Source organism: Sitophilus oryzae, unplaced genomic scaffold (genome assembly GCF_002938485.1).
Source record: "Sitophilus oryzae breed Bouriz unplaced genomic scaffold, Soryzae_2.0 scaffold_499_pilon_pilon, whole genome shotgun sequence".
Taxonomy (NCBI): domain Eukaryota; kingdom Metazoa; phylum Arthropoda; class Insecta; order Coleoptera; family Curculionidae; genus Sitophilus; species Sitophilus oryzae.
Window position 1 is genome coordinate 100,574 of NW_022147083.1, and position 24,666 is coordinate 125,239.

Sequence of the window (24,666 nt, forward strand, 5' to 3'; positions counted from 1 at the left end):
ATCAGTCGGCAGTCCGATCAGTCGTACTTCGCATTTCATAGGTCGCACATCATAGTACGTACGCGTTTTGTTGCTTGGAATTTTCCACTTGGAATTTAGCATAATTTGCTTTTTAAACGCATATCGTATAACAAATTAGTGATCGTTATTAACATGCATTTGTCATTTTTTATGGATAAATTTTAGGATATATGGATTCTTTAAAGGAGTTTCTCAAAAAATGGAAATTAGGGCATTTATTTGCTATATTTGAAGGTAAGAGACATTTACATAATGCACCTGTTTAGATAATGCATGCGTGACTATAGATAGAATAAGAATATAGGTATCAATTTTGTTATGCAAATAATTACAAAAATTTTAGAATTTCAAGTCGTCGTATTAAAAAATTCAAAATGTTACCAAAACTTATAATTTTAATAATTTATTTGCTTTACTTTGATTAATCCTGATGTAACATTTTTTTGTAATTTGTAGAGGGATGAACCACCCCAAAAAATACCAAGGAGTGAAGAAGCAGAAATACTATTATATAATACTACTATCGAGAAAAATAATATCACTTTACTTACTACTCTGTAGTAAGTAAATACCAGGAAAACCTAAATTTATCAGAAAATAATATACCTCGTAATATGCCTGTATATGATGTATAGACTTCTCTTAGATCAAAATAAATTTTAGTTGAGTAAATATTATTCGCTATTATTGGTTTAAGAAAAGTTAAAAAAATCTTTAATCAAGAAATGTCCCTTTTCATTCAAGAATTTTTGCATGAATCAAAGAGACTATTGTTCTTGTAGCAAGAACTTCTTTGCATATTCATTTTGGGTCAAGAGTGAAATGCTTTTGACAGATAGATTATTCTATTCTCTAAAGTAATTTTTTAAAGCTTATGAAAAGATAGTTAATGCTTTGGGCAAAGAAACGTCGTTCTTGGCCCTATTGAAAAGCGCCAATCTTTTGGGTCAAAGTCATATTCATTTCGACTGAGAGATCCTTTTTTTCAGTGCATAATTTATAAATTTCCCTCGAAATTACCATAACCGGGGTATGGAATCCGAATTTGAGATTCGGATTTCAGATGCGATTTTAAGATCCGAATCTCAGATCCGAATCTCAGATCCGAATCTCAGATCCGAATCTCGGATCTAGATCCGAATCGCATATTCAAATCCGGATACGGATAAATCCGGATCCGGATTTTTTTAAAGGATCCCCGATCCGTTTAAAAACTCGGATCCGTACAGCACTATTCTAAATATCTCGAGAACGGTTGCTCGTAACGGTTTTTACAAAGAGACATTTTTTACGTAAAAAGTCACGGAAATGTATATTTTTTCACAGCAGTTTTATACAGGTACGGACGAAAAGTTATTACTCTTCAAAAGAGTTAAAACAGATGTAGGTGGCGCCCCCTGCAAATAGGAGTCATATTGACATCAAAATCAAATTTCTCATGTTAAAAAACTCCCAGACACCAATTTTCATCCAAATATTGACGCTACTTCAGAAATTATTTCGAAAAAATCGAAATAAAAATGAAAATTGTACACCCTGTATCTCGGAAACTAAGCATTTAAGGGCATACATTTATACGAACTTTTTTGCCATATTTTTATCTGCAGAATATACCGCCGAAGTTTCCGGAATACAATTCGGACCACCCTGTATATTATCAACGCTAGATAATTTTTTTATCAAGTGTCATTTCGAATTCAACACTAGATAACTTGAACATTTATTTTTAGTCTGTGCCGACAAGTGGAATTCTTTGTAAAATAAAAATAAGCAATTTTGAAAAATTGTTTTAAATAATTGTGACAGTACTGTTTGGGAAGATTTCTTTATTTAATAACATTAGAGTTTCAATATTAAAGTGGTTTAAGATAATACACTGATAAAAAAGATAGACTTGAACTAAAGTCGTCAACGTTCTTGAAAAAAAAATTTAGTGGCAAGAGAATTTATTTTAGCGTAAAAGAAAATATTTTGCCTGAAGAAAAACTCTCTTAAATCAAGAAAACTGGTTCTCTTGAAAAATTCGAAAATTTCTCTTGAATCTATTTTCATGCAACCAAGTGCAAGTTACTTTGTTTTAAGATAATAAGAAAAATACGCTAGGAAGTACTTCATTCAAGAAACATGGTCATTTTTCCAATAGCTAAATACTCTTTTGATGAAAAATAATAACAACACGCAAAGACGATGACGAAGGACGGTATATACAATCAGTCGGCAGTCCGATCAGTCGTACATCATAGTACGCACAGTACGCACGGGTTTTGTTGCTTGGAATTTTCCACTTGGAATTTTGCATAATTTGCTTTTTAAACGCATATCGTATAACAAATTAGTGATCGTTATTAACATGCATTTGTCATTTTTTATGGACAAATTTTAGGATATATGGATTCTTTCAAGGAGTTTCTGAAAACAATGGAAATTAGAGCATTTATTTGCTATATTTGAAGGTAAGAGACATTTACCTAATGCACCTGTTTAGATAATGCATGTGTGACTATAGATAGAATAAGAATATAGATATCGATTTTTTTATGCAAATAATTACAAAAATTTTAGAATTTCAAGTCGTCGTATTAAAAAATTCAAAATGTGACCAAAGCTTATAATTTTAATAATTTATTTTTTGCTTTACTTTGATCGCGATCGTGATGTAACATTTCTTTGTAATTTCTAGAGTGATAAACCACCCCAAAAAATACCAAGGAGTGAAGAAGCAGAAATAACTACTATCGAGGAAAATAATATCACTTTACTTACTACAGACCAGGAAAACCTAAATTTATCAGAAAATAATATACCTCGTAATATGCCTGTATATGATGTATAGAATTCTCTTAGATCAAAATAAATTTTAGTTGAGTCAATAGTATTCGCTATTTGTTTAAGACAAGTGTCTCTTTAATCAGTTTAAGACAAGTATCTCATGAATTAAAGAGACTATTGTTCTTGTAGCATGCAAGAACTTCTTTGCATTTTGGGTCAAGAGTGAAATACTTTGGACAGATAGATTCTTCTATTCTCTAAAGTAATTTTTTAAAGCTTATGAAAAGATAGTTAATACTTTGGGCAAAGAAACGTCGTTCTTGGCCTTATTGAAAAGCGCCAATCTTTTGGGTCAAAGTCATATTCCTTTCGACTGAGAGATCCTTTTTTTCAGTGTAGAACTTATATTAAAAATATGTATAGAATGGGTCAAATTTCAGAGTGTGGCATGTCTATTTCCATCTAAAATGCACTGAATAGATCTAAATAATAAATGCATACATCGACTAAAGCGTCAAATAGAGTAACTGAAATGATTCAATTAATTACGGAATTTCACTGAAATACTTCACTCTCATTACAGGAAATGCCTGAGATCAATAGTCAAACGATATAACAATTAGAGATTTTGTTTGCTGGTAATACGTGAAACAAATAGGCACGATGAATTTCATTGTATGACGCCGACATACAGGGTGTCCCACTTAAGATGGATACAAGCCAATATCTTGATTGTTTGTTGAGCGATCTTTTTCATTTTTGGCAGGAGGCTGTATGGCTATAAGAGGTACATTTTGCCCAGGGTAAGAAATGCGATACCTCATAGACGTACGTTTTAATGGGGTTTGATATTTTTCGAGTCAAGAGTAAACTACCCTTAGGACAGTATTTATTTCAAATCTGATAAATTATATTGAATTCTCCTTACCTAAGATACTTAAGTTCTAATTTTTATAAATATTGATACAGGGTGTGTCATTAAAATAAGACATTTTTATGTTTATTATTATTTTTTTAAGTACTTACGACGCCACTGGATAAACACCTGGTTTATTATCAATAACCAATTATACCCAATTATCAATGAATAAAATAAACCATTTTTATTAGCAAAACCTTAAACAAATATAATTTAAGTAAGAATAAGTATATATATTCTATAACAAAACTCGTGAATAGGAACATACATCCTATAGATACCAAAGTATAAAATACATACTACATTATTTAAAATAATCAAAGATTTTACTTTGTTTTTTAAGTGCATTAACTGAAGAATGCTTAACTATATCTTCCTCTTGTATATTTTTTAAGACAAGAATATCGTTAATACTAAGATCATTCTCTTCAGACCACTGCAATCCCAGTAAAATATTTTATTGCATCAACGTGCTTGATTTTTTTTGACTGGATATAGATTTCTTCATCGCTGGTCTCGTCGGCGTCGTCTATAACTTCATGTTTGAGATCACCATCCTCTATGATATTTTCTATGAGTTTTCAACTCATTGATTCATTTCAGCATTTGTATGAATCTCTCCATCAATTTGCGTCAACATGTTTAAACTGTCTTGGTAGCCATGTTTTACTTGCTGCAATTTCTTTTGCAACTGGATTAGGGGAATGAGATTATCAGGGTCATAATCTGGTAAATTGCCTGATAAAAGTTTGTGCCAACACTTTTCTAAAGAGGTCGTTGTAACTTTTTGCCATGAATTATAGTAAACAAACTGCATCCATAAGATTAATTTGCTCAATGCATTTACCAATATCATCCCCGTCTTCAAGTTGCGAAAGAATATGGGCTAAAAGACCTTTTCGGTAGTTTAGCTTTGTTAATCTGATTGCATTTTGATCCATCGGTTGAATAAAAGCTGTGCAGTTTGGGGGTAGAAACAAAGTGAAAATTTTCCCATCTTCACTAATTAATTCCTCCTCAGAGCAGTGACTGGGCGCGTTATCAATTTACAGTAAGACGTTTTCAGGAAGTCGTTGGCTTTTCAAAAATGATTTTACTTGTTTGAAGAATGAATTACGAAACCAATCCTTAAAAATTGCAAACGTCATCCATGCGTTACCACTAGAGATATATTCGAAATGTAAAGCTTTGTTTTTGAATGCTCTCGGATTCTTTGCTTTTCCGATGATAAGAAGTTGAAGTTTTTGGATACCATCACCATTTGTGCAAGCTAAAAACGTAATTCGCTCCTTGCTTGATTTTCTGCCGGGTGCGCCGTTGCTTCGTTTCTGTGAACTAAGGTTTTATCAGGTAATAACTTCCAAAAGAGTCCTGACTCGTCAGCATTATAAATTTGTCGAGGAGCGAGATCGTGATCTTTTATAACTTGCCTTAGTTTAGCAATAAATGGCGGTACAGCAGGATAATTTCTCTCTGCAGATTTTAAGATGTCTTAATCCATGTCTTTTTTTTTTAATTAAGAAGCCAGCCTCCACTTGCAGTAAATGTATCTTTTCCATAAATATTATGGAAGAGTTGACGAGCTTTTGCGCCTAATATTTCAAATGAAAGGGGAATATGTTTGCTTCGTTGCTTAATAAACCAGGAATACAATTCTCGCTCCAATACGTTTCCCCATTCTGAACTAGGTACGTACGTTAAAACACGTCCGGCCGTCAAACTATTACGATATAAATGAATTACCGCTTCGAGAAAACGCGTTAAAACAAGTTAGAACCATAAATTCGGATTACCGAATCATACGAAATCCGGATTACAAGGTACATAATGCAAGTGCGCTGCCGATCCGGACTAGCAAGGAATCCGAATTAGCGCTCTTCGGATTATCGAGTCTTTACTTTATTATATTTCAAAAAATTTAATTTCAGTTTTTTATTACTGAGAATAAAAGTAAATTAAATTAAAATTACGTTCCAATTTGTTATACTTGAAACCTTACTTCGGATTCAAATTCCAATAAAATACTCTGCTTAAAAAGCGTTTCCTATTATAGGAAAAACTAAATCGATATATGGCAAAATTGCATTTTATTCATTTTAAACTATTCAGTTTAAATTCTCTCAAGAGATACGTTATTAGAATCAATGTTCGAAATTAAATTTAGTTGTACTTTTCATCGTATAAATTGATAAATAGACCTTTTAAATTAATACATTGAAATTGATGTAGTTAAAAATTTCAATTTACCAAGCTCTACAGCTCTAAAAGCTCTAATAAATATATAAAATCAATGTATATATTTTAAGCGATATAGATGTATGATGTACTAGCGTGTACCAGCGACTTCGTTCGCGTCGAATTAATCATTTGTAATGGTGATGATAAAGCAAAGCAAGAATTTCCATTAATATACAAACTGGATAAAATTTTCTCACATTTCTCACATTTATGTCAGCATGAGAAAAAACAATATAGTGATATTATTATATAACTTGGTAATATTTGAGGGGTAGTTTCATCTCGTTGGAATTTGACTTTCGAAAAATCCGTTTGCCAAATATAAGTTTTTTACGTCAAGCAGTTTAAGCAGAATCGTGGTTAAGAAATTACCCAACTTTTTGGAACACCCTGTATGATTAAAAAATTTCAAAATATGTAAAAAAAACAAATAAATTGTGCTTGTCCAAGCGTTTTCCCGAAAGACTAACCGTTTTTTAAATAACAAATATTGTAATATTTGAGGGGCGTTTTCACCCTCTTGGAATTTGAGATTCGAGAAACCCCCCCTTATCGAACCTCTACACTCCACAGTCAATCCGTTTACCAAAAATCAGCTTTAAACGTCAAGCAGTTTAAGCAGAATCGTGATTACTCAATGGTCATATTTTATGAAACACCCTGTATAAATTTATAAAAAATCTTAAAATATGTAAAACAACAAAATAAAATATACGTGTTCAAGAGTTTTTCCGAAAAACTCACCGGTTTTTAAATAAAAAATATTTTAATATTTGAGGGATAGTTTCAACCCCTTAGAATTCGAGTTTCGAAAAATCCCTTCTTATCGAACCTCTACACCCTAAAGTCAATCTGTTTTCCAAAAATCAGTTTTTTACGCCAAGCGCTTTAAGCAGAATCGTGATTAATCAATGACCCGATTTTTCGAAACACCCTGTATACATTTTTAAAAAATCTTAAAACATGTAAAAAAACAAAATAAAATATACGTGTTTAAGCGTTTTTTCGGAAACTTGACCGTTTTTTAAATAAAAAATATTGTAATATTTGAGGGGTGGTTTTACCCTCTTGGAAATGGAATTTCGAAAAATCCCTTCTCATCGAACCTCTACACCCCAGAATCAACCTGTATGCCAAAATTGAGCTTCTTACGTTGAGTGGTTTGAGCAGGATCATGATTAATCAGTATGTCAGTCACTTAAGGATTTTATATATTAGTATAGATTAAAGTTTAAATATGCTGGAAACTCCGACTACAAAATTATTAAACATATTATTAGACAGAGCTGCAACAAGTCAGTTTTAAAAAGACTTATCTGTTAAGACATTTCTAAAATCAAAATGATCTAAGTCTTAAGTCTTTTACTTAAGTCATTTTTAATTCAATATAGCGTTATTGAAGTCGTTTTTATGAAGTCTATATTTTTGACTTAAATCTAGTGGTGGGTTGTTATTTAACTATCTGTTATTTTATAACAATTATTTAGAAATAACATAACGCAACCGTTTCTACTTCTAAATAACAGATATAAAATAGCAACACGTAGAGATCGATCGCTCGTGAAACGAAGTCGGCGCTCTGCACCGGTACCGCCAAGAAATTCTATGCGGCTCGAAGCAATTCCAAAAAAAATACTAGTATGGATGTTATTTCGACAACCATCTATACAGGTGGCGAGATACAACGGACAACGGAGTGGGGAATGCTCTACGGCGAACGTTGATGCATCGGTCGATGGTCGTGTTGGGCTTGCAACAGCTTAAAAATAATAGGATATAAAAGAAGCAGCTTTTTTGAAACAGTTGCGGGCATAACGCCTGGCGGTCGAGATAACAGGAGTGGGAAAGTAACGCTGCTGCATCGGTCGATTGTCGATTGAGGCTCGCAACGTGTTGGAAAATAACGTATAGAAAATAAGCAGTCATTTTAGATACGGTGTTTTTTAACCTGTTACGAGCATAACAGGCGGCGGCGGCGGTCGAGATAATCGGAGTGGGAAAGTAACGCTGCTGCATCGGTCAGTTGTCGATGGAGGTTCGAAACAGGTTGAAGAATAACGCATCAGTTGTTTTAGATACATTGTTTTTCAACCTGTTACGGGCATAACGGGCGGAGGTCGAGATATTATGGCGCTGTATGTTTCAGTACTTACTTATTAAGTTTCAATATTTAGGTATTTATTTATTCTGAAAAAATTTAGCAGAATTATATTTTAAGATTTTTTCGGCATAATCAAGAGGGCTACTGATACCGTGTTGTAAAAATAAGGTAATTAAGGGCTTACTTTTTGGTATTTATTATAATAATAATAATAGCTCCCGTATATAGCGTTTGACGCCTTGGGAGTAGCAAGGTACAGCTTGTCATGCTAGATCCGTTCGGTATACAAGGAAGGTAATGTGGCTAGCACTACGCTTCAACCGTCTATTATTATCTCAGGATTGTGAATCCCAAGTACTCATTTAAGGCTGAGTCGACCTAGGTACCCAAACTATTTTTATTTTAATAAAAATAGTCGGCAGATGAAATGCCTGGTGTAGGATTCGAACCCACTACCTTGAGATTGGTAGACGAGAGCCTGTACCTCTACGCCACCGGGCACCTGGTATTTATTATAATTTTGCTAATATCTTCGGTTTGAAAGAAGATATCAAGATGAAGTTTTCGCTGAATTAAGCTCTTTATTATCAGCTAAAATTACAGATACTATCGTATTTAATTTTTTTGAAAAAACGCACTATGTTTGTTAAATTGTAAGAAAGCGCCCCCTAGCGTCTTATTATTATTATTTTAATGGTATAATATAGAGTAAGAAACGCTCTTTTAAACGAGCCCTCGTTTGTTGGATTCTGATCATCCAGTCCGGAGTTATTAATATTTACCCAAACCAAACCAAACCAAAATTTACTGAAGATTATGAAGCTATTATTTATAGTACCCATTATCTAGGCAAAATTCTGTAAAAATTCTATTTTCTTATTTTCCATAGCAGTTGCGCCCTCTAGCGGCCGTTTTACAAACTTGAAAATAATTTCCAGCAATTTGTCATAGCCCCGTTAGTAATAAATATTTTTTTCCGTAGGCCCTACGGCTAATACTTTCCGAGATACATCCGAAAGCTATTCTTAGTGGGACACCCTGTACAATAAAAAGTATGGAACTGATACGGAACGGAAGCTTACGTATAGCGTCAATACAATAAAAATAAGAAACGGATATGGAATGGATATGGAAAGTAGAGTGCGAATCAACCTTTATTTAGCTTTCTAAAGGATATCACTTGTAAGAAAAAGAATAATCCCTACCAAATCAAATTCATTATTTAATAATTTTAGTCTACTAATTTTAGATTGAAATAAATGTAGTAAACTAACATTTATTTCGATCTAGCTTATGCCTGTAGATTAACTTGGGTAACCAATCAGTCTAGCCAAAACGAAACTCAAGTAGCTAGTTAAAATAAGTGAACAAAAAAGCTTTTAAAATTCTTCCGCAGTGAATCCAAGAAATATAAGGTAATTAGAAACGAGTGCAATTTATTTTAAAATTTTAAAAGCTCTTGGGATCTCCTCCAAAGAAAATCGAATAAATTTTCACCCTTTTTAGAGTTGCATGCCTGAAAGTTTTCAAAATAATTAATTAGAGCAATATCCCTAACATAGAACTTCTATTCCTTATTCTGTATATAAGAAGAATATTGCACTACTTTTTTTAATAAATTTAAAAGTAGGAACGATAAATAATTTTGCTTTAGGTAGTCGGAACTTTTTCTCTTACAGGAGAATTCTTAACAATTCTACATTATTTCAAATTTTAGGCACCAGACTTCAGCCTTTATGATTTAACAGATTAAACATTGAATAAAAAATAAATATACTTCTAACCTTAGATATACAGGGTGGCCCATCGAAAACGTTCCGCAAGGCATAACGGCCAGGGTAATTTTTTTTCAGAAAATTCAAAAACACGTCAATTTTGTTTGTGAGGGTGACAACTTTTGCCCCAAAAATGATTGCAAAATCTTCAACCCTCTAAGCGGGGCTGTCATCCCCAACTTTTTTCAAATGGGTAGGGGGGTCAAGTGGCACCGCAATGAAAAGAGCTTTCTATTCTCTATATTTCCCCGCTTCGTTTTTGAAAATCGGTCGAGTCATTGAGAAAATATGAAGGATTGAAATTTAAAAAGTTTATTTAAACATTTATCAGAGCAAATGATAAGGATAAATTCCTTCGACCAATTTGCTATTTTTTCTTGTTATTTCTAGATGTTTACGCATTTTTTCACTTGCCAAAAGGTTGAACGATCAGGTGCGGTAGTTGCTAGATAGCTGTTTTGTGATTTGTACGTTGAAGTTCTTCTCAATATCGTTAAACTTACCTACAATAGAGTTTCCAAAAATACCAGCCCACACGTTCAATTTCTGAGGGTTTTGTGTGTGCACCTCGTGAAAAACCCTGTGGTTGTCCTCGGCCCAGTACCGACAGTTGTGCCGATTAACTACACCGTTCAAAAAGGAAGTACACTCATCCGAAAAACACACATTAAATAGGAAATTATTATCATTCGCCACTCGTTCACTCATAGTTTCACAAAATTGCAAGCGACGATCAAAATTGTCTTCGTTGAGTTCTTGTACCACCTGAATTTTGTACGGGTGGAACTTTGTGTGAACTTTGTGTGGAATTTTGTACGGGTGGAACGGTGTTTTTTTAATATCCTTTGGACATTTGTACGATTCACGCCGGTTTCATTGGCTAATTTTCTTGTACTCAGCGTACTATCCATGGCAACTTGGCCCAATACGAATACCTCCATAGCTTCATTTACTACAGGATTTTCCCTCTGCCTTTTTTTATTCATAACAAAACCAGTTTCTCAAAATTTTGCTACTAACTCGCGAACAATTTTGCCATAAAAGTGTTTGTCAGGATGGCGTTCATTCAATATCTGCGCAAACCGATTGCCACATTCATTATTTTTAAAATAAAGTTCGATTATTTCGACTTTTTCTGCAAGTGAGTACACCATAATAATTGTTAAAAAGTTAAACGATATTGAGATGAACTTCAACTCATAAGTCACAGAACAGCTATCTAGCAACTTATTATGTTCTTTAAAATTAAAGAAGCGATTGCCATACATCTACAGATGCATGAGCAATACATTTATTTTTATTAGATTAAATTAAAAAAAGCCTCCTTTATTTTTCTTTTAGAGGCTATCGCTTTTTTCATAGTAATTTTGGCGTTATTAAAATTTATTCTGTGCCTGTGTCCCATGAATGCTGACAAATCTTAGATTTGTGAAAATCTAAGATTTTTTTTTAATAGTATTCTTAAATAATCTTTATATTCTTTAATTCTAACATTTAAGGGTCTAGATTTTTTACCAATGTAAAATTTATCGCATTCACATGGTATTTGGTATATTACATTTTTTGTTTGTTGTTCTGTATTTAATATCACATACTAAACCAATGAATACAGAACAACAAACAAAAAATGTAATATACCAAATACCATGTGAATGCGATAAATTTTACATTGGTGAAACATCTAGACCCTTAAATTTTAGAATTAAAGGACATAAGATTATTTAAGAAAGGGAGATTTTCACAAATCTAAGATTTGTCAGCGTTCATAGGACACAGGGCACAGAATAAATTTTAGTATCGCCAAAATTATAATGAAAGAAGCGATAGCCTCTAAAAGAAAATTTTTCCATATTTTCAATATGGCGGCACTTTCGGAAGTACCGGAAGTTGACAGCAACTTTCTTATTTCAAACGGGTGACCGCATTTTTTATTACTTACTTAAATTCTCTGTAAAATTTTATGGATTCTGATATTAAACACTCTAACCTAACGTTAACCGTTTTTGAGCAAAAAAAAATATTTATAATTTTTGGAGGAAAAAACTGCCTGTCAAAAATATGTATATAGCCTAAACGTCAAATTTAGTGATTGCCACAGCCACTGTACCATAAAGAGAAGACATGTGGCTATCTATGCCAAAAATTAAATAGTCGGAATGTCATATAATAATGGCCGCCGCAGATGTCATGGAATTGAGCGATTAAAAAATTGAAAACTCCAATATATGGGCCACGTAATGAGAGGTACAAGATACAAGCTTCTACAAATAATTATCCAGGGTAAAATAATAAGGAAGAGAAGCATAGGAAGAAGACGGATGTAGTGGCTTCGAAATCTCAGAGAATGGTTCAACTGTACATCCAATGATCTGTTCAGGGCAGCAGTCAACAAAATAAAATTAGTCATGATGGTCGCCAACCTTCGCAAGAAGTCGGCACCTTAAGAAGAAGAAAGAAGCCAGTTGATTAAAAAAATAAGACGGGGCCCGGGGCGAACCGCCCCTTCCGCCCCCCCTTTGTCCGCCACTGGGTTAGTCTCTGATTATACACTAAACTTCCACAAACTTGTTTAGGACTGACGATGACGCTAACAAACATAGCACCTTGACATTTCACTCTACAATAGCCATATCCAGTGTGATCCTCGTGTGTTCGTTCCAACTTTAGGTTAAGTTTACATCAAACAACGTGCAACGATGGGGTTTTATTAAGTGGGGAAAGTATGCGCCCAGCGGTTTTACTTGGACCAGCTTGGGAAGCTGCCGTCTATAGGAATTTAATTAACCCTTGCTTCTCATTTCTGTCGGTTAATTTTAACTTTGGTTTAATGTAGATGTTTACTTGCAAGAACGATTGCAGCTGTTCGGTAAATGTTTCCAACATGGAGAAAACTCAGTTTATATTTATAAAAGGTATGATATTAAGTCTGAAATATGTTTATCGAAATATTTACATATATACAGGATTGTTCACTACATACGACGCGGAGTATTGTAGCTAAATGATTAGATTTTTACAAATTGTAAGGACTATTAGAGCTACAATTTATAATTATTTTACAAGATACATTGTGTCTCAAATAAATAAAAAATATCAAAGTTATATTTTTTTTAAATGGAACACCCTGTATGTTATTATATTTTTTGTTTTTACGATTAAAATAAAGGTAAATTTGATTAAGGTTTATCATACTTAAACCTTACCGTTTTTGAAATATTTTCAAATTTCCTTGAAGTTCTACGAGAAAATTGGTACTATCCCTAATAGCACAATCTTCCCCTAGGAGATGCAAGACCTTCTCGTTGGTGGGGAAGCTCCTGGTCAGGTGCTGGAGGGAGTCCCCCCTAGCGCTTGGCTTGGTCTAACAAGCATCTCACTCATCGTCTTGTCCCTGGCTGTAGTATCGTGGCCAGAGATTTGCACAAGACATATAAAGATGCCGGACGAAGTTACCCCTGGCCGTCATACCAGGCACCCTCTAATGACTGTGGTCATCTTCTACATCTCGCGGGTAGAGGGTGTGGGGGGGAGGGTCTTGGCTTAACCGCCTGGACCAAGAGGAGGCAACCTCACCAAAAACCTAAATCCTACGATGCGATGGCGGGACCAGGTCAAAGGGATGCGTGGCTATGGTTATTTATCCCTTACTTCTACATACGGGACTCTGTAGAAGTGGACCGATTATCCCTAGCGACTCATGGGGACACTATGAGTTATAGTATTAAAAACACTACCGGTGAAGCTGTGGAAGCCCCCTAGCGACACTGGGAACATTACAAATAAAAGTTCCGACTGACACTTGCTTGGGATCATCCTCCACAAGTGGCACACAAGCTACCACCCTCTCCAGCAAGCGTCGGGAGCCTACCTCTAGACCCAATAAGCGACACAAGCTACCGTTTCGTCTAGCCCGCCTGGTTGACCCAGGCCGGGTAGACGAAAAAACGGATCCTCTGAGAGTAGGTCTTGGTTTGGAAGCGGAGCAGAAGCACGGAGATACCTCCGGACTTGCTCCAGAGGAAGCAAAAGCAAAAACACTCCTCCTAAAAGGGGAGAGTAAAGAAACCAAGAAACAACGTGACACATTTCCATCAAAGGGCAAGAGAGGGAGCGAGAACCTCTCACCTCTTCTCCGGCAGGGAGAGAAAAAAGCCAGGATGGAAAGCCGTCCAACACCGGGAGGCAAGCAGGGACGTAGAAGCTATACTGGACGAAGTAGTGGCGATCGGATCGCAACACAACGATCTACAAAATGTGGATCAGCTGCGTTTTGGGGGGATACACTTTCGTGTGGGCATGATCCTCATAGATTGTGTGTATTTCAAGAATCGGCGAATTGGTTGGTGGAAATCGCACCTAAGCTTAAAAATTGGCAAGGGCCGGAACTGGTGCCGGAACTGGTTGCAGTGAAGGGAGAAAACATCCCTAAAGGGGCGGCCATCACGGTCTTTCTGCCGAGGAGCAAGGGGAAAGACATCACCTACCTGCTGAGCCTTATCCAGGGTCAGAACTTTAATGTAAGGACATCGAGTTGGCGAGTCATCAACTCGAGGGAGGAGGGTCATGGTCAGGTCCTCACAATAGGAATTGACCTCAAATCCAAGAAGGCAATAGAGAAAGAGGGACATATCCTCTATTATAGATACGGGACAACACCGGTATCAGGTCTAAGGCGAGACCAAGTTAAAGAGGTGGAGAAAATGGAGACATCCTCCAGCCTCCACCTCACGGGTTCCTCAGCCGGAGGCAAGCTCCTCGACTGTGAAGGACGGCACGAAAAGCCAAACTCCAACCGTGGAAGGGTGTGTACCCTCGGAGGAAGAACTGTTGTCAGATGAGGATGGGAAGTCCTGTCCCCTCTACAACAGGGAATGCGGAATGTATGATGGGTTATACTGTGTGATGACTCAAGGAAGGGGGACACAATTGATATTTCAGGTCGTAGTGATTAACCCCCCCCCCTCTTACTCATTCTACATTCTACATCACCAATAGCACCCTAAAAAAATCTTCGGCTACAATCCCGAAACTTACTCAATTTTTATTTCAAATACGCCCATCTAAAAACGATTATTATTAGTATACAGTGCGGGGGATTGGTGCGGGGGGTACGGTGGGCTTTGATAAAAATTTACTGTAGCAAATGCCATAAATATGAAATATAAAACTGGGAATATCTGCGAAACCGTTAAAAATTTTGAAATACTCTAAATACAAAAAATGTTCATTTTTTAATTCTCCCTCTATTGAAAAACTAATATACAGGGTGTCCCTTTAAAAAAAACGAAGAAAAGTTATTTTATATTTTAGAAAGTTTGGCGTAGAATTGTGAACATCCTGTATTATTTACGATTTCCATATTTATAGCAAAGTAAGGACAGACCATCTAAAGTAAATACTTAATATAGTTTTGCTTTCAGGACAGTTCTTGTATTATTAATATTTTTTTTTAAGAAAGACTGAAAAAGAGATAATTTTTATTTATTTATTAATATCTCTGAAATTGTTGAAATAGTTGAATTGTTTACTCATGACAGGATTATGTAAGATTAAGACCTGAAAGGAAGCCAAAAATGCAATAATATACAGGGTGTTCTATTGAAAAAAAATCATCCCTACATCTTAGTACATACCTTAGGTTTGCACTTAACCCAGATACTCCCGAAATTATTTTTTCATTAGAATGACCATTCCGGAGCGAATCCGTTTTGTTATTACTTACACATACTATGGTGCGTCCAGACCTGAGAAGTCGAGTGCGAGACGAGAGCAAGACAAGAGCGAGACAAGACCGAGGCAAGAGGTATACTGGTGAGACCGAGATATACTGGGTGCATCTCAAAAGTGGCTCACCCCCTATAACTTTTTTATTTTTTCAGATAAAAAACGAGATTTGGTATGCTAGTATATGACATAAATTAGGATTGATTGACATATTCAATTGTTTTCGGCCACTTCCGGTTTCACCAGAAATAACTAAAACATGTGATTTTTAAACGGGACACTCGGTATTTTCTTACTTTATTCTAGAACAAATAACACTCAGAGTCTCTCTCACACGCGGTATGTTTTAATGGGAATACCCTATTTTTTATTTTATTATTAGATTCTACGTGCAATTCGGTAACTTTTTTTGCAAATCATATTATATACATATCTAAAATAATCGATTTTGTAATAATTCAATTTGTTTAAAGAAATATTAGATTTCGGTACGGCAAAAAGTGCAAAATTTGTAAATTCTATTTTAAATAGTCGAAATTCATAAATATATGTTGAACACACTGTAGCATCTAACTCAAATATCTTTACCTATATCTCTTTCTTCGTCCCTATAAAACTATCAAATTAAACTAACTTAAATAAAACTATTAAATTAAACTAACTAACAAATTTTAGCACTCCGACTTCAGCAACAATAGCAATAATGAAAATTTTTTACGACTCTGAAATCTAACATTTTTTTATTTAAGCAAATTGAAATATTACAAAAACTATTAGTTTTAGGTATATAACATTATACCTCGCATTATAGATAAAAAAAGTTATAAAATTTTACGCAGAATCTAAAAATAAAAAAAATAATGTATTACATTTAGAAAAATATGTTATATCCGTAACACTATTTTGAACCACCCTGTATACTCTATAATAATTTTAAAATGTGTATCTTAACCTTCTCTACAGTTTTTCTATTTTTTTTAATAATTCTAAAACACTTTTTAATAATTCTCAAAACAAATAAAATAATGAACTTTATCGTTGGCTCACCCTGTATATTTAATTTACTAGGTGACAAGATTCAATAATAATTAATCTTCCTGTAATAATCTCCTTCCTGTATGTTGCCAGTAGAGAAATAATTTTTTTACATTTTTCCCAAGTTTTTTTCACATATCTACTCACGCATCGTGTTTTTTTTTTATTCTTTATCTTTTGGATTGCATCATATTGGTTTTTCTTTATATAAATCGATTAATTTCAGCTGATCTTCTTCCTGAAAGTCTCCATTTCAATATGCACTATAATATCAGAGCTAATATCTCGCAGTCGAGCGAGCCTACCAAAAACACATCCAGACTTGACTGCGAGCTTTCTTTGATCTCTCGGCCGTTGAAAAACCGACAGGGAACGGATAGCAACGAGGCTCCGGGGGTTGTCTCGCGAGACGGTCGCGAGGCTCTTGCGAGACCCCTCCATCCTTTGAAAAACACCGCAAATGTCTCGCGCTCGTCTCACACTCGACTCCTCAGGTCTGGATGCACCACTACAGATTCCAGAAATTCCTGGTCACTGCAGTGTAAGTAAAAATAAAGTAAGACAATGTGTTTTAGTTTCGATAGGATTACTAATTCGATGTCTACTGTTAAAGTACCGAGGAAATATATATTCAAGGAACCTATCCAGCATCAAAACTATAAAATCCAATTTACTTTTATTTATATTAAATAAAGTTTGTTCGAATAACATTGATAATTTATTTTTTAAATCCCATTCGACATTTAGTTTCACAAATTTATTGGTTTATTAAATTTCTCTGCCGTATTTCATTATTTATATTAATTGGAATCGCAAAATTTAAACCTAATATTACTCTATTAATTTTATCTCAATTATATTACTGATTTGGAATATTTATATTTAAAGCTATATAGGTCGATTAAAAATGTTTTTTATATATCCCTCATGCGACTGGCGAGAAAAGTTGGCAGTACCATACTATACTGATTTTTTATTTATATTTTAATTTTCTTAATTTAATAATAATTTCGGAATGGTTTGTTTCCGCAACATCCTCATGAGAAAATGTATATAGTCTGTCCAACGAGAAGATCCTTGACAGTGATAGATGTGTCTGTCATTTTAATTTCAAAGTAGTTTATTTTATTTTACAAAGAAATAAGTTGGTACAACTGGAACGCATAGCAGGATATACTTATTTAAAATTTGATTGACAAGATGACAAGTGATTACTCCAAAATATTGTGAAAAAAACTGTATAAAACTGAAAAAATGTAATCGAGTTTTTAGAGAATTTTATTTACAAAAAAATTTTAAATACAAAACAAACAAGAACAAGACACTACATACCAAAAAAATATGAAAAAGAACTATTATTTACTTTCAAGCTTTATGAAACTTCCCGCATTTATGATTATATTTATCAATATAACTTATGTACAAATACAAATTTGTGATATTCCACAGGAATAAATAAAACAACATAGGTAAATAAAACAAACTATTTTATTAATAATAACACCTACCAAATTTTATACCTTAAAGGTTGATTAATTAACTTTAACCTTAATTTATTTAAACCAGTACCTTTTGACATTATTTTTCTGCAGTACTAAAATCCATTATTTACCTATCGTGTGATGTCGATATTTTACAGCTACTCCAGTTTTTAGTATGTGTTTAGTTTGATCCTTCTACCATATACGAGATGCACTTATCTACGACGAAATGGTATACAAACTTTATCGATAGCAACTTCATTGGTGTATAAGACTTTCTGCCCTGGCAGCGAGTATTAACCATAAACTGTGCTCTGGGTCTACAGTTAATTTTCACTCGATTTTTCCTCCACTTGACTTCAAAAGACACAAAACACACGTAATAATACGAATCAAAATGCATCATATTCCAAAACGCAGGGTATTTAACAAAAGTTGACACAAAATTATAACCTAGAATTTGGCAAGACTTTGACAAGCGTCAAAAATGACAAAAATCTAAAGGCGAGTTCATACGCATCGGCGTCCGTTTGTCGTTCATCGTTCCGTCAAACCAATAAAATTGAAATACGATCTGTCATTTTTTAAATAAACCAATAAAACTGGTTAAAAACAACAAGACACGACGCATGACGGATTTATATTTAAACCCATCCATAGATAACTTAAAAATTATTAGGAACTTTTTTTAGTAAAATAAATAGATTGGTATGGGACGTCATCTGCTTTTCTTCTGTCATCGTCTGTCGAAATCTTACCTGAGAAAAAAAACAGAGTATAGGAAATTCCACGCTCCACAAAAAACGTCTGAAGGTCAACGTTCCTCAGATCAACCAACATCAAAAATAACACCAATCTAAAATTTCAAATATTTTCGCTGATATCTTTGAGACGGTTGATCTGATGAACTTTGGCCTTCAGACCTTTTTTGTAGAGCGTGAAATTTTCTATAAATCTTCTCGCGAGGATGTTGCCGAAACAAACCATTCCAAAATTATTAACATTCAAAAATAAAAAAAAATTCCGTGTTATTTAAAGAGGCAAACCTTAATATTAATATTAAGGATTCTACTAGGGGCCAAATCTTTGTTTTTAAATGTACTTTCAACTTTTTAACACCATAAGATTTTTTCTGCTTTACCCTCGGATCTAATATTGTAGAATAAGAAATTTGTTTAACGTATTTTTACTTATTTTCAATTAAATTATCTTACTCTATAAAATTATAATGTGTGTACCAGCATTTCAATCTCTACACTCCACAAAACCTTAAAATACAATTTTATATTTTTGATAAAAAAATAAATCTCTCCCAAGAGATTCCCTTAGAGATCATATTATTGCACCACATTTTAGTAACTATAGCAACGATGGAAACTAATGGCTCGCGTAAATTTAACTCCAATAATTCAAAGTTATTTTTCATATGTTTCCTTTTAAAATGAAAAGGTTAGTTAGAGAGTGTGTAATTTGTTTTGAAACGTACACATAACTTTCTTGGTAAATAGACAAAATATAGCGACTGAGTTAATAATTGTGAAATATATTTTGCATTAAACAAAGGAATCCAAACTGGAAATTATTCCGTAAATAAAAATTCGAATTGCATAAAACAATATACCCGATTTGACATTAAATATACAGGGTGAGTCTTAAATAAGGGAAATATTCTTAGGGGTAGTATATTTCGACCCCAGAAACCGACACCCTTTTTCGCGAAAAAAAAAGAATTTTTGAAGAAGATGTTGTATTTTTTTATTTTATTAGTTAAAAAACATAATTTCTTGATAAAATGGCAATATAGGTAGTAGATTTAATTTACAAAAACGATAATCCAGAGGAAAGGAACGAATAGGTGCGCCGCTATCCAAAAAAAGACCATCAATAAAAACTGAAAAATTCAATATAGAATCCCTCAACCACGAAAGCACTAAACAACTTTATTCAAACAGATGCCAAACACATGTCACTCTTAACCCCATAGTACAGTTTGATACTCCTAACACAGCTTGGAACAAACTGAAAGAAAACATCTGCAAAGGTGCTAAAGAAGCTTTAGGAACACGGTACTGTATCACACAATAGAAGACCGAACATTAAACCTTGGTTTACATTAGAAGTCAAGAACATTACAAAGGAAAAGAAGGAAAAATACTTACAATACAAGAAATCTCCAACTTCGGAGAACCAAAATATCTATACCGAAATAAGGAACAGGACTAATAATAGAGTACGAGAAATTAAAGAAGAATATTGGCAGCGATTTAGTAGCGAAATGGAGGCGGATATATACGGAGCACAAAAACGTATTTGGAAGATGTTGACGGGTTTGAAACGAGAAACAAATGAAACAATACAACTAAGAACAATTGCAGAAGATACGTGGGAAAAATATTTCAGAGATTTATACGCAGAAACAGATGAACCAATGGAAGCACAAGAGACAAGCCAAAGAGATAATACAGAAGATCATGCGCAGCAATACTTGGAAAGCAGTAATGTCTCGAAAGAACTCACAGAACTTATCAAGGACTTAAACACAAACACAACAATCCAAATAAGAACAAACTTTACCTTAACGCAGCATCTTCGAACTACAACTGGTATTCGCCAAGGCGACAGCTTCAGCCCTCTGTTATTCAACACAATCATGGATCAAGTAATAAAAACCGTCAAGAATACTGGATTAGGATATCGAATGGGAATGCATAAAGTAAACATATTATGCTATGCCGATGACGCAGTACTTATTGCAGAGTCAGAGGACGACCTCCAAAGAATGCTACAAGCTTTTAACAGACAGGCAGAAAAACTTAACATGCAAATTTCCACAAATAAGACCAAATGCATGACCATTACAAAGGAGCCTCTACGGTGCAAATTGGTAATAAAAAACAAAACTATTGATCAGATAATGTCATTCGAATACCTCGGATGCAAAATTACAAGCTCAGGATTCCTGGAAGAAGAAGTAAGGAAACAAGCCAATAAAGCTGCCGCAATATCAGGACATCTTAAATATCCCATATGGAAAAACAAACATTTGAGTACAGAATGTAAGTCAAGAATATACAAAACCTGCATACGACCAGTGATGACATATGGTGCGGAAACCAGAGCTGAAACATCAGTAACAAAGAGAATCCTACGAACTACTGAAATGAAGACCTTAAGAATGATAACTGGATACACATTGAGGGACAGACAGAGAAATGTAGACATAAGAGAAAAGTGCCAAACAAACGACGTTGTCAGATGGATAAGGCAGAGAAGAAGAGAATGGAACCAGCATGTCAATAGAATGGGCCCCGACAGAATGGCCATAATAATTCGCAACAACGTACCCCATGGCAGAAGACCTACTGGACGACCACCTAAACGTTGGCAAGACAGTTAGCAGTCAACCTCGCAAGAGTTGCTTAGACGAGGGGGAAACCGGAACTAAACAGGCGATACGCCTTCTAAAAGAAGAAGAAGAAGAAGAAGAAGAAGAAGAAGATAATCCAGAGATGATACAATGGTTCTCAAAATTTTAGATCAGCGCCAGCGTCTCGACTTTACGATCACTCTCATATGTTTTTTGTAAAATGCTGTCAAGTAATAAATTGGCTACTAGTTCTTTGTAAAATTGATATATAAATATGATTTACAAATTTACTTTTTTACAATAATTGTTTAATTATTTATTTATATCGAGCCTAGAAAGCCAGTCACACCTGCATAATTTGTTTGTTTATATTTGTCTCTATGTTGTAATAATATTGGTATGAATAATGTTATACGACCTGCAAATTGCCTATCTTAACATATATATATCTCACTGTCTCATTACCCTAAATTTGACTTTCAGATTTCTCACAGAATTGCATCCGCCTAATATCTTAAGCTGCTTAAAATGGGATTGTTAGAACAATATTTTACTACCCTTATACTTCATACCGACAACTTTAAAATAATAGTGTTCAGTAAACGGCACGTGTACGTGTAGATTCTACTGCAGGAGATAAATAAAATTTGTTGGAACAATTTTATGCGCGTACACCACGTGTCTGAAACACTCTATGATTTCCCGAATCATTGCTTACGTTGTGTTATGCGATTAAATACCTATATGAACGTTGAATATTTTTACATCTCTTTATTAGCATCTATACGAAACGTACTATAGAATTGAATATAATACTACCAAAAGAAAACAAAACTGCAATGTTCTTGGAATACTTATTGCCTCTGAAATAGTGATGGGCAAAACTGTTATTTTTAGATAACAGTTGAAACAGTTAGAGTTATTTATAAAAAACAGCTTAAAATAACAGCTTAAAAATAACAGGTTTCTTTATTTTACTGCTAAATATCTGAAAGAGTATGAGGCGGTCACCGCCAGGCGTATTAACGCAGTTGCAAGTTGCAACAATGACGTGCTCGGTGGTAGTATTTCCAGGGTGTCAAAACATTTCTAAATATCGATTGTTATCTATAATACCTCTCTAAAAACGGTGGTTGTTTACAAATAAGCGCTGTTTACAAATTGCGATATAAAAAAGCCAAAATTCCGCCACTCGTTTATACCTATACATTCCGATCTACCTACGCCCTGCCCCTCGATCCGCGTAGATCTTGAATTGCGTAGCAGTGTACAGGGTGCATCTCACTCGACTGGCGAGAAGCTCTTAGTTATGATTTTACCATTTGCTGTCAAAAAATAGCAATATAAGAAAATGTGTAGTATATTCTTCATAAGTAAACCAACTACACACTAGAGTTCGAATTAATTTTACACTTAAACTAGAGTGTACCCGCGACTTCGTTCGCGTCGAATTAATAATTTCTAATGGTGATGATAAAGCAAAACAAGAATTTCCATTAACATACAAACTGGATAAAATTTTCTCACATTTGCCAAAAATAAGCTTTCTAACGTCGAGCAGTTTAAGCAGAATCGTGGTTAATCAATTACTCAACTTTTTGGAACACCCTGTATGATTTTTTAAAAAATTTCAAAATATGTAAAAAAAAACAAAATAAATTATGCGTGTCCAGACGTTTTCCCAAAAGACTAACCGTTTTTTAAATAACAAATATTGTATTATTTGAGGGGCGTTTTCACCCTGTTGGAATTTGAGATTCGAGAAACCCCTACTTATCGAACCTCAACCCCACAGTCAATCCATTTGCAAAAAATCAGCTTTAAACGTCAAGCAGTTTAAGCAGAATAGTGATTACTCAATGGTCATATTTTATGAAACACCCTGTATATATTTTTAAAAAATCTTAAAATATGTAAAACAACATAATAAAATATACGTGTTTTAAGAGTTTTTCCGAAAAAAACTCACCGGTTTTAAATAAAAAATATTCTAATATTTGAGAGTAGTTTCACCCTCTTAGAATTCGAGTTTCGAAAAATCTGCTTTTTACGTCAACAGCTTTAAGCAGGATCGTGACTAATCAATGACCAGATATTTCAAAACACCCTGTATACATTTTTAAAAATCTTAAAATATTATTCTGGAAATTTTTCAGATTAAATAAATACCTAAATATTGAAACTTAATAAGTAAGTACTGAAACATACAGCGCCATAATATCTCGACCTCCGCCCGTTATGCTCGTAACAGGTTGAAACAAAATGTATCTAAAACAACTGATGCGTTATTCCCAACCTGTTTCGAACCTCCATCGACAATCGATCGATGCAGCAGCATTCCTTTCCCACTCCGATTATCTCGACTGCCGCCCTGTTATGCTCGTAACAGGTTGGAAAACAACATATCTAAAATGACTGCTTCTCCAACCCGTTGCGAGCCTCCATCGACAATCGACCGATGCAGCAGCGTTCCTTTCCCACTCCTGTTATCTCGACCGCCAGGCGTTATGCCCGCAACTGTTTCAAAAAACCTGCTTCTTTTATATCCTATTATTTTTAAGCTGTTGCAAACCCAATACGACCATTGACGGTATCGACCGAAGCAGCTACGTTCGCCTTAGCGCTTTCCCCACTCCGTTGTCCGCTGTCTCGCCGCCTGTATCGATGGTTGACGAAATAGCATGTTTTCCATCCATACTAATTGTTTTTTAGAATTGCTTCGAGCAGCATAGAATTTCGTGGTGGTGCAGAGCGCCGACTTCGTTTTTCGTTTCACGAGCGGCCGATCTCTACGTGTCGTTATTTTATATCTGTTATTTTTTAGAAGTAGTAACGCGTTAGTTGCGTTATGTTATTTATAAATAATTGTTATGAAATAACAGATAGTTAAATAACAATCCATCACTACTCTGAAACAAGGATCTTTAAAAATAAAAATATCTGTATTATGTAAAAATCATTGCGATGAAAAGATCTACAGACACAAATTTCGATTTTTGAAACAGATTCTGCAGTTATTATATTTCTCATAGCAAGATCGGTGTTTCGTTTTTTCAATTATAGCGGACAGCAAACTGCAGGAAAGAGGAATGGTTTGGTTTGGTTGGCGGTCTGTTCAACATAAAAAACTTAGAGCAAAAACACGTATAAAATTAATCACAGAACTTCAGTACGCTGATGACTGCGCTCTGCTTGCAAAAACGTTACAGCAGTTACAGAAAATGCCGAACACATAT

General features: G+C 34.4%; 1 protein-coding gene across 1 annotated transcript in view; it reads right to left on the reverse strand.

The window, feature by feature from the left end:
* The window catches only part of LOC115886814 (sex peptide receptor-like), a 64,032-nt gene that overhangs the window by 38,491 nt on the left and 875 nt on the right, over window positions 1-24,666 (reverse strand). The gene's annotated exons all lie outside the window — the stretch shown is intronic.